This window comes from Phyllostomus hastatus, unplaced genomic scaffold, assembly GCF_019186645.2.
Source record: "Phyllostomus hastatus isolate PE091 unplaced genomic scaffold, TTU_PhHast_1.1 phas_contig_1, whole genome shotgun sequence".
In the NCBI taxonomy this organism is placed as follows: domain Eukaryota; kingdom Metazoa; phylum Chordata; class Mammalia; order Chiroptera; family Phyllostomidae; genus Phyllostomus; species Phyllostomus hastatus.
In genome coordinates, this window is record NW_025333498.1 from 3323129 (window position 1) to 3334441 (window position 11313).

The following is an 11313-nucleotide window of genomic DNA, read 5'->3' on the forward strand; positions in this document are numbered from 1 at the left end:
CAGATTGCCCTCACATACGAATTTGGAATTCCATTCTTAGGCAATTTCAATTTGGGGACCAATTTTTCTCATATTGAGTTAAAATTTATTTCTCTATGGTTTCTACCCATACTATTTTACCTCTCTGGAACAAAGGAATAATGAATTATTTATTTTAAAATATTAGGGCAGATACCATGCTTTTCCACTCACCCACAGTCCATTTGCAAGTATATTTTCCTCTTCACATGAGACATCCGTACTGTCCTCATCTGATCTTCATGTACTATGGTTTCCACATCTCCCTAGCACCTGCATCATCCTTCCTTGGGCAAACTCTACCTTGTCAATATATTTCTTTAAGTGCTGAACTCAGAATTGCACAGATTACTGCAGCTGTGATCTCACCAGCACAGCACATAATCAAATTTACAGAAACCAAATTTAACTGGGAGCCATGGCCTCTAAATTCAAGTCCTGCTTTGACCACAGATTTGCCACGGAACTAAGAGCAGGTTATTCCACATGTCATATCTCAATTTTCTCTTTCATTCCAAGATTCGAGATCATCAAACCCAGGCTCTATACATTTATTATCGTTACCTAAGACCACATTCACTGTACTTGCTGTCCACAATTTAAATGCAAAACTCTTTCTAAATAAATTGCCATTAAGCCTCGTCATTCACTCATCCATTCATCCCTTGATGAATTCATCTCTTGATTCATTGTCCATTATACATGCACTGAGGGCCACCAATTGTCGGCACCATGCTCATCTATGAGAGGACAAAGAAAAATAAGCCGGAGTCCCTGCCTGAAATGAACTCACCATCAGATCCTCTTGGTCCCTTATATCAAAGATCTCATAGCCCATGGGGAACATTGAGAAGTAAAGAATTATAAAGAATGTAACAAAGGCTGTGAAAACAGGGACCCACCAGACCAAATATCCAGCTGCGTAGATGTGCGTCTTCACAGTGAGATTCACAGGTTGCCTTCATTCTCCACACAAACTCCGCCCACTTGCTTCAGAGATTTCACCCACTCCTCATGCGCTCTTCGTGCCCTTCTTCTCTTCACGATACCGAGAGCAAAAAACAGCTTATCAGTGAGGCCTCCCTGACTCCCTTGGCAGTCTTCCAAATTCTGTTATGCTACTATCCATGTTATTTCTTGATTTCCCATGCAAGTCTGTCTTTCCCTTAGCCTGGGAGCAGCAAGAAGGCAGAAAATCCATGCCTTGCCTGTTGTTTCCATGCATTCAACGAACATTTATGGGGTGCCGACACCATACCAGACACTATTCTGGGTGCTGTTGTGTGGCAATGAAGTGAATAACAGGTATCCACTCTCAGGTTGGCATTCTAGCAGAGGAAATGGAAAGTGAAGATGAATTAAACAATAACAACGGCAAAACTGTTAAGTTCTATTCAAAGAATTAGAACTGGCATGAGGTGACTCAGGCTGACTGGGGGGTTCCTGGGGATTGGGTCCTTCCAAGGAGAGGGTAGCATTTAAAACTTGGCAGTCTGAAGCAAAAAGAAATGGGCTCCAGGCTAGGGTTCGCTTTATTACTCATGGGCTCCAGGCTAGGGTTCGCTTTATTACTCATCAACTTTGGACAGGCTGCCCAATTTCCTGACACCTTGTATTTAAAGCAGAAAGAAAGATGGCTTCTGTGCCCACTGTGGCGGTTAGGAGGAATAAACAAGAAAATCCATGTTGGGCTTAGCACAATAGTATGCACATAATACACCTTTAATATATGAAAATTATTTTCAGGGAGGTAAGATGTGTATTTTTTGTAAAAGTAAATAAGAAGAACAAGCTATATTTCATCAGTTAAATAAAGCCTAATGGAATCATATGGTCAGAGTTAGAAGGAGTCATTAATCACACTTATTCAAAGGGGTGTCTCATACCTTTGGAGACGAGAGCTGGTTCTGGAAAAATAAGGCAATATCGAGTTAAGAAACAATACAGCTTCTCTATTTTTTTTCAAATGAGTCTGCTGGTATCATATTTGAACAAGAGGAAGGGCCATTCTTTCACTTTAAAAGAGGTTGGCTGCTGAAGCACACACCCTAAACCTCTCATGTGTTTCTAGGCCCAGGACAAGTCAACACTGCATCAGCTCTGCAGGGCCACGTTCTTCATTCTCAGGAGTCCTTGAGGGGACGTCAGGGCAGACTGTCGGAATATGGCACAGGTGATCTCAAAGTCATACCAGAGCCTCCACTAATGTTTATCTTCTGACGGTTCTCCCCATCCCCAAAGCCTTGCAGCATCTGCACCAGCTGTTACTGTTCCTCGGTTATAGCAGATATTTCACTTATGTAATTCATCAGCTGGAAATCAATAGCAGAGAGAAACCTTTTCATTGAATTAACCAATATCTTTAAATGAGCATTCATATTATGTAAAAAATGAAGGATCATATAAAATCATGCTAATGGTTTTTGTAACCAACACATAAATATACAAATAACTATAGCTTTTCAAACTCAGCATCAGGAAGGTGCAGGCTACCCAGTCATATTTAGGTCTCCTACCAGCCTCACTCTGGACAAAAATGTACTTTGCTGGCATACCCACTCTGCGAATGCTACCTTGATTGTTATCTGTCTCCAGCAATACTAAATAAGTTGTTTTAGCTTAAATTTTTTGTTTACTATTAACTTTTTGATTAATTTGCATTATTTCTCTTACATCAGGTAAGACGTTAAAAAGTAATGCTTTGCTTTATTTTTTCTAAACCAAATTAATTCAGCACATGAAACTAACTCAAAGTTAGTGAGAATTCCAAAATCAGTTTTCATGGGGGTCAGGGGGATAGGGGGGACAGAAGCAAGTTTTGGTTTTCGACCTCTACTGATGCCACTGCCATTGCTAAACCTGCCAGCCTCCCTGACCCATCACAGGCACTCCCTCCACACCAGGCTTAGCCACAGTGATCTCCTAAGTCAGCAGTTCCTGGGACTCACAAGGTCAACCCATTCTGGAAGATGCATTTTGAGGGGACTCTATGCCCTTCTCTTTGGGGATGTCTCCCCATACTGGACTTTCCTCCCTTCTCAGGATTCTAACCGCATGCATGAAGCCTCCATCCTCTGCTACAGTCCTTTTCTGCCATGACGCAGCTTCATTCTCCTCCACAGACGTACGTAGACCTTGAAAACAAAGGCCTTTTTATGAGTCCAGCTATGAAAGCAAAGCAGAGTAAGGTCCCAGATTGTCAACATTGTACAGCAAATTGTTAATAAATATGTTGCATAAACAATACTTGTTTAACTAGTAAAATTAGAAAGTATAAATGTGCCAGAAATATAAAATAATCTCACCACGAAGAGATAAACAATGTTATGTTAGTGTATATCCTTTGAAATAATTTTTATGAATAATATGTTCAGTTCTTTATAAGGCAAAACAATAATTTTTAAGAAACTGAATCCTCACTAAAGAATGAACTACAAAGTTTAACAGTCATTTAAGCATACTTTATTAAGCTACACATATGTGCCTGTATGGTTCTTGCATAAATTTCAATCCCTCTTAGTCAGGAATCAGTGAAGCCTTCTAAGGTTTGAACTGAAGCTCTGTAAGTTATGTTTGCATCTTTATCCCTTCTTCTCCCATATCGTTAATTTTCTATCACGTCCCATACTATTTGCAAGGAGCCCTTCTCTTCTCAGAGCTTTTATACCACTCTCCTTCCCTGCTGTGTATGGTCTAAGTTAAAGCCACTCATCCACATTAATGGAGGCATTCAATCTGGTTGAGAACCAAGAGTTAGTATAACTATTGTCACATTGACTAACAATAGCAACAATGTTAAGGAATGTACTTATTCTTACTTTTATTTATCAAAAATGTATCATTTGATTATATTGAAAAATATTTGAACCAACTTTCAAACTTGACCACACTATATAAAATTGTATAATTAAAAATAATTTGTTATTATATTACATAAAAATAGAAGCATACACAAATAACCACTACTCATCACCTGAGCTGAAGTTAGTTTTAAAGAATAAAATTTAGCAGAGTAAACTCAAAGACATAATTAGCTTTACTAAACAATTCATGAATCAGGCAGCATCCCATCTATGGACTGAAAGGGAGTCCCAGGAGTTGTGAGAGAAAAGATTATTTTTAGAGGAGAGCTTGTTTCCTGGGGTGCAGGGGTGAGGTGTGGCGTGACAGGCCGCAAGTGTTCTTATCATGCAGATTGCCTCGTCTTTCGATGGGGGTTGGAGAGGACCCAAGCGACAGAATACCTTGCTGGTGCTTGACCAGAAAATTCCAGACTGTTTAATTACAATTATGTTTCTGGGAGAAGTTGAAGCAGCAATTAGGTCATATATTAAATCTAGGTTTTGTACCATGGGATTTAGCAAAACGACAGCATTTGCGAATAAGAACCATCCAATCTTTGAACAGGTTTTCATATGCAGTGCTTCCAGGAGTCTCTTAAAGAACAAAGATGAAGAGAATACACTATGGCCACTAGGGAAACACTCCTACCTCCTTACTACTTACTTGAAAAACAAAATTCTTAGCTAGAAGTTACTTCATCTGTTCACATTCATAACCTCTGGACAATGGCGTTTCCAGTAAGACCCTCCAGGTGAGAAATGACAATGTGGGGGATGGGGAGAGAAGAAAGGGTGCAAGAAAGAGTGAGAGATCAAAGGTGCAGGGGAGGTAGGACAGATGAAGGCAGCAAACACAGGTTGGGAGGAGGGGAGCAATTGTGGGAACAGGAATTTAAGAAATGGTTCATTCAGAGAGACTTTCAAGAAGAAACATGTGAGCAGGATTGCAGGAATACAGAATGGCAGTGAGAAAACAGAAGAAATAGGCCTGGGAAGGCCCCATGCCCTGAAGTCTCAGGAGGCCAATCTGTAGGGTGCACGAGGTTGGTAGGTGAGGAGCTGGTTTGGCAAGCTGGGCAGAATGAGGCCAAGGCATAACTCCAAGCATGATTTTTCAGGCCTCCAGGTGAGAAGGAAAAGGTGTTTAAAATAAAGGTTTTGTCATGTGCGTATTTTCTTCCTCCCAATTCTTGACCTCTAGATATGCAGATTAGATTCTTTATATTCTTCAGGACAGCCTTGTCCCAAAGCACTGGATCTGCTCTCTAGAGAGACAATAAAGGCTAGCCCTACCTCCCGGGCCACAGCAGTCATCACCAGCTGCTGGGTGGCATCTCATCTGGCTACACTCAGAAAGCAAAACCCTGAGGTCTTAAAGCAGCCCTGAGCAGCATTAGAAAAGGCACACCAAAAAAGGAAGCACGCTAGCCCCTGCTTATAGAAGACAAATCCATCTGTGGTCTGCCTGGGGAAATGCGGGTCAGAACTGCCAAGCAGAGCCAACCATTGGAAAGTATTGTTTAGGTTTGAAAAGATGAGTAGAAAGAGAAAAATGACTGTTCTATGAGTGGAGGTTAAGAAAGAAATGGGAATGGAAGGCCCAGTGTTCCACCTCTCAGCCTTTCCAAAGGCCTGCAGCTCACTTCCTCACAGACAGCAGGAGCCCAGCGGGATTGTAAGCAAGCTCACAGACCCAAGTCCTGTGAACAGCCAGTGACATCGCCGACGTCCCCTCGGAGGTTGGAGACTTCACTGCACCAGCATCCACATAATAACATTGTATTTCTCTTTTAAATAAGATGTACAGGAATGTTCACTTGTGCCCAATTAGAGTAATGCATGATTTACATAAAATTAACTCTCCTGCATAATTCCAGTCACACAGGAATTAAGAAGAAAGGGCTTTTACTTTGTAAACAGTATATGCTTTAACACTTAGCCTCTCAATGAAACACAAATGGCCCAATTGCACGGTTTTCTGCCCCTCTATCAGGATTACCTGTAAACTGAGTCACCAGAGCCTTTCTCTCCTTGGAGGAAGGAGATCCATCCAGTTTCTCTGAAATGTGAATGTATAAAGTGGAGTGCTTTGTAGCAAGGATATTGGGTTCAGAAGCATTGCATACCGCATACCGTATGGAGTTTAACCATCTGGGTAAAGAATCTGCACAGGGCAAGGGGAGAGGTCTCTCGTTTTCCAGAAGCAGCAAGGAGAATGCTTTCCTCAAAGGCGATCCAGAGTTACTTTGACAACAAAATGATTAAAGGCTGCCTCTCCTCTCACCTTACATCTGTCACTTTTCTACATTCCTTTCTGCCACAAACATGAACACAATTTTTCTCTGAATAAAAGACTTCAGGCTGCATATTAATTGGGAATTAAAAGTGAAGTTCACTGCAACCCACAACAAGAGTGTCTTTTGTTTTTATTTTGCTTTTTCCCCCCCTAGCTTCAGCCAGACCTGGTGCCAGAAAAGCAGAGTTGAAGAAAAGTCATTGAACTGGCACAATAAGGCAACAGGGACTGAAATCCCATCGTTGTCAGTTCAGTAGGGACTTGAAAATGGTTCTCTGAAAAGCTGCACAGAATTATTACCTCAAGGGAATGGAATGCTCACCTCACTGGCTACCACAAAAGATGGAAATTCCTTTTGCCACATGGCCAACCCCCTTTCCACCTAGTACGTGGAAGAGACAGAGGCCATGAGAAAAGTCTTGGGAGGGGGAAAATCCAGACAACCTAGGAGTGCCTAGGAAAATCCATGGAAGGGCAAGATCTTGTATACAGAGCAGATTGAATTTGCAAAGAAAGAAAATTAGGCAAATTGGATCTTATTTTCAAAAAATAAAAAAATAGAGAAGTGCATTTCTAACCCAGGGCCTGAGTTAATTTCTTTAGCAGCACCCTTAAACACGATGCCTAATAGACTGACTAGATACCTGTATTCCACCCCGAACTTCTCTGAAAAGTCATTACTCCAAAATCACATTTATTATTTGGAAGCACATGGTATGCTATACAAAATAATTTTACTTCATAAGCCCTGCCTGTTTATTCATCACAAAAGCAGAGTGAAAAGATGTTTTTTAAGCCCCTGCAGTCCTGGGTGGGGGAGATTTCCTAAGTCATTTTGGAAAGATTGGAGATAATACGCAGTCACCTGACAGTTGGGGAAAAGATTGGTCCAAACATCTGCATTTTTATTTTATTTTATTTTTATTTTTATTATTGCTCAAGTACAGTTTTCCATCTTTTACCCCCATCCCAGCCCACCCCCAGCCCTCCCTACCTCCCTCCCATTTCCAACCACCCCCCCTAGTTTTTGTCCATGTGTCTTTTATACTTGTTCCTGCAAACCCTTCCCCTTTTCCCCTGAAATGCATTTTGCTGCTTTCTTTTCATCACGGAAAATTTTTCTGTCAGAATCTGAGGCATTAGAGAGGTTAAGTTAAAGATTTCTTTCTCCTTCTTTGAAATCAAGGTATCTCTGTCCTCAAGTTGCCATATCCCTGGCACCAGCTGCTTCACACTGTGCCCGATGCTATGAATCAACCTTGAATTTTCCCTCCTTTGATCTTTCATTAAGTTGTTTCACAGTATCAAAGCCCTCAAAAGCTATAACTGGTATAGTGACCATACTCAAAGGAACACTATGCCAGATTTGATCCTGAATACACAAAATCAAAACTTTTTATATTAAAACAAAACATTTTTTACCTGAAGGTAATACAATAAAACTGTCCTTAAAGGGCTGACCTTTGTTTTCTAGCTATGTCTGAGGATTTTAAAAATTGATATTATGGTTTGTTGATTTATCATGATACTGGATGGTATACAATACATGAACTACAATTTATGACTAAGGATAAAAACACAATTGGCACATTGATTTCCAACTCATCTTTTATAGGAGAGGTGTTGTTTTGGACACTTTATGAATATTATCTTGCTTATTTCTTACAGTGAGACTGAGACAGGTTATTATAAGTTGTTGGGGATTTTTTATGAACTAACTGTAAAGTAACTTGGAAAATTATAAATAACTTGCTCAAGGTCACAGAGCCAGGATGAGCCACAGAGTTTGAACCCAGATCAAACCCAAAACCATTCTGCTCCACTGTTTCATGCTGTTCCCATTACTTTTGGTTTATGCTAGTATGTCAGAAGTCACACAATCTTGCAAGTTTACCTGTTAGCCAACCAAATACTTGTTTCAATAATGCTGCCATTGCTCCAATTATTTTGAAATTTTGCTGTGGAACTTATCCTCAGAGAGAAAACTTAGGAACCACATCAGAAGACCTGTTTTGACATATTATGAAAATGCTGTCACCCTGGCTGGCGTAGCTCAGTGGATTGAGCGCGGGCTGCAAACCAAAGTGTCGCAGGTTCGATTCCCAGTCAGGGCACATGCCTGCGGTGCAGGCCATGGCCCCCAGCAACCACACATTGATGTTCTCTCTCTCTCTCTCTTTCTTCCTCCCTTCCCCCTCTAGAAATAAATAAATAAAATCTTTATAAAAAAGAAAGAAAATGCTGTCTTTGAGTTCTTACCTTTTTCTCCTTTCTCCCCTCCTCCTCATTCAGCTATCCACATAGCTCTTTCTACCTAAACCACAGGAGTCAGGAGAAAGTGTTAAGATCATGTTAGATTGTTACTCAGTATAAGTGATATCATATCAGATTTTATCTTGATCATGTTTGTGTTTACTTGTTTTCCTGTCTCTTTTTTGCCTCTGGACCTTCTATCCTAAAGAATGTTAAGTTTCATGAGATTAAGAAGCCTGTCTTGTTTATCTGTCCTTGTGCTTAGAATAGTTCTTAGAACAGTATAGGTGCTTCATTAATACTTGCTGAATGAATGAATGAATGAATGAATGAATGAAATTAAAGTCATCTCTGAGCTTCTGCCAACCTTTCTGGAATAACTGACTATGTAAGTCAGAAACATAACTGTGCCATTATGACATAAATCAGCAGAAGTTGAATAAGACATGGTTTAAAAGTTACTAGTCTCTGAAAGAGGCCCCAGAAATCTAAGCTGACAGTGCAGAGGCTGCTAAAAGGGCCTTGGAGTCTTTTTTTCCTTTCCCCTTCCTTTCTTCCCACCCTCCATAAGCCACACTAGCTTCCAGGCAGCACCCTGTGGGCCAAAGGGTATTATGGAGCTGGTGTGCTATAAATTATAGTCATTACCACATGTCAGCCACCCCCAGCTGAGATCTTTAACTCATTGCTATGAGAGCTTTCAAGGGCATCCACTTTCAGAAAGGTTTGGGAGCATTAAATGCCTTCTGCAACCCACCAGGCTTTTTAGCTCATCTGTGCTGGACACTTATTGGGTGCATTTTATCTCTCAATCATTTTAATTAGGAGTCGTCAGATTAAAAATGATTTGTTGCTTCTGAAAGGCACTGGAACTCTAAGATTCATTTGTAAAAGCTGTTCCTTTCCCTTGTCTCTCATTTTGTCCTTTTAATACCTAGTACAAAGCAGCAGAAAGGGGACAAGGCACGGTGGGTCCCTTAACTGCCAAGTAGAAAAATGAGTGAAGGCTAAGTCACTATTGAAATCTTCAGATGGCATACACATACCCTTTGAATAGTCAGGGTGGAAACCTACCTTTCTTTCATTTCTTATTAATATTACTGATTTCTAACCTTTTCTCATAAATGGGAAACTTTTTAAGGGGCTCTGCATGGCAGAGATCAGAATGGCCAAAAGGTGAACTGATATACAAGATAAAACTGAAACACCAATCTAGGCCAGAATAAAGGACCGAGGGGCACCTAGTCTGATTTCATTTGTTCAAGACACTGGCTCTGATTCTATCACCAGCCATTCATGTGCTGGGATGCAAGTAAAAAAGAAAAACGATAGCTACTGAAGAACAGTACTTCCAAAGCCACTGAGGTAGAAACTGTAAAATGAACCTCACTTTCCATGAGGTCAGCCATAAATGAAAGAGACACATGCAGAATAAATTGCTGCCAGCTAAGGCAAACAGAGAGGCCTCTCTGGTGAGGACAGTTGGATTTCACCTGCCAAACTTTGTTATATGGAAGAATTGAGGAAAAAACATTTCAAATGACCTAATTCTAAGGATCTATTATATTACAGTCCCTGACTACTTCAAAATTTCAAATAACAAGGACCTGTGTAGTTAATGGTTAATAAAAATGATTAGTAGGTAGAGGCACAGCACTGAATCTGTCAGACCCCAAGTGTGTTAGGGAGAAAAATTTGTAAGATAGTACAGGAGATGAAACTGTTCTTAACTGCAAAAGTTACTATTATGTGTTTGCACATTTATTATTTAAATTTGATTACTTTTCCCTTCTTTACTATAAGAAAAAAACTGGATGTCCAGTGAGATTTTAATTGTGTTGTATTTGTTATCTGAATTTGGTCCATTCAAATTTGCCCTGGGCCCAATGAACTGTTCCAAGAAGAGGCTATGGGAACAGAACAGGAGCTACAAATTCCATGCAAGGACAGCCTTGGATCACTATAAAGGGATTTACCAATTGCAAGGACCTTCACATTGAGTGCATGGGAACCAAAGCAAAGTAATAGCAATACACTTTTAATCTGTGAGTAGAGACTCGCTCTAACAACAAATTGCAAGGAGATCTACGAAGGCAAGCTATCAATGAATCATGCACACCAATTCTTTTTGCAAAAAAGAACAAATATCACTGTAGTTTTCCATCAGGTAACAATGAAACTCTGAAAATTAATATCTAATTGATCGTGAAAATGTGTAGTTTAGCATATACTTGTTGTTTTCGCTCTTGAGATTTGGGTTTGGGGCTGCCTGGGGCAGGGGGTGATGAAGACCCAAGACTGAGCACAAATATCAGCTTTGGGAAGGTAGCTGATTTGCACAGATTTTGAAAAGCCTCATCTGGGCACTGTGATGGCTGCAGCTCTCATGGCCAAGGACTACACCACACTGGCATTTTGGCAGCAGGGTGTATTGGCAGTGAAGGCGAATCCTGGGTGAAGCACAATCTGCCATATTTTATGCTGTACTTCAGAATCAGTTGCAGGTCCTGTTCACTTTTTAAGGTGTGATATAGTCTAAGAAACAAAGAAACCTAAGGACTTGCATTTGAAGCCTGCCAAGTGATAAAGTGGTGGAACAAGGTGTAATGCTTGAGGTTCTGGATCGTGTTTACATTTCCTGGGGAAAATGCCCACTGCCTCTGAGCTACCCTAGATGTATGCATATACATCAGACAATCAAATTCTTCTAAGTGTGACTCTGAGTCTATGAATGCCTCAACAGTACCTGCTTATTGAAACCAAGACTGCCTGTTGCCTTAGGTACCGTTGAAGGCACCACAATCAGCAGGATTAGATTTGCTGTCCAATGAATACTTGAAAGAGAAGAAAAGAGACAGAGAACTCTCTGGAAGGAATCCTTTTACCAAAACTTGTTGTAGTACT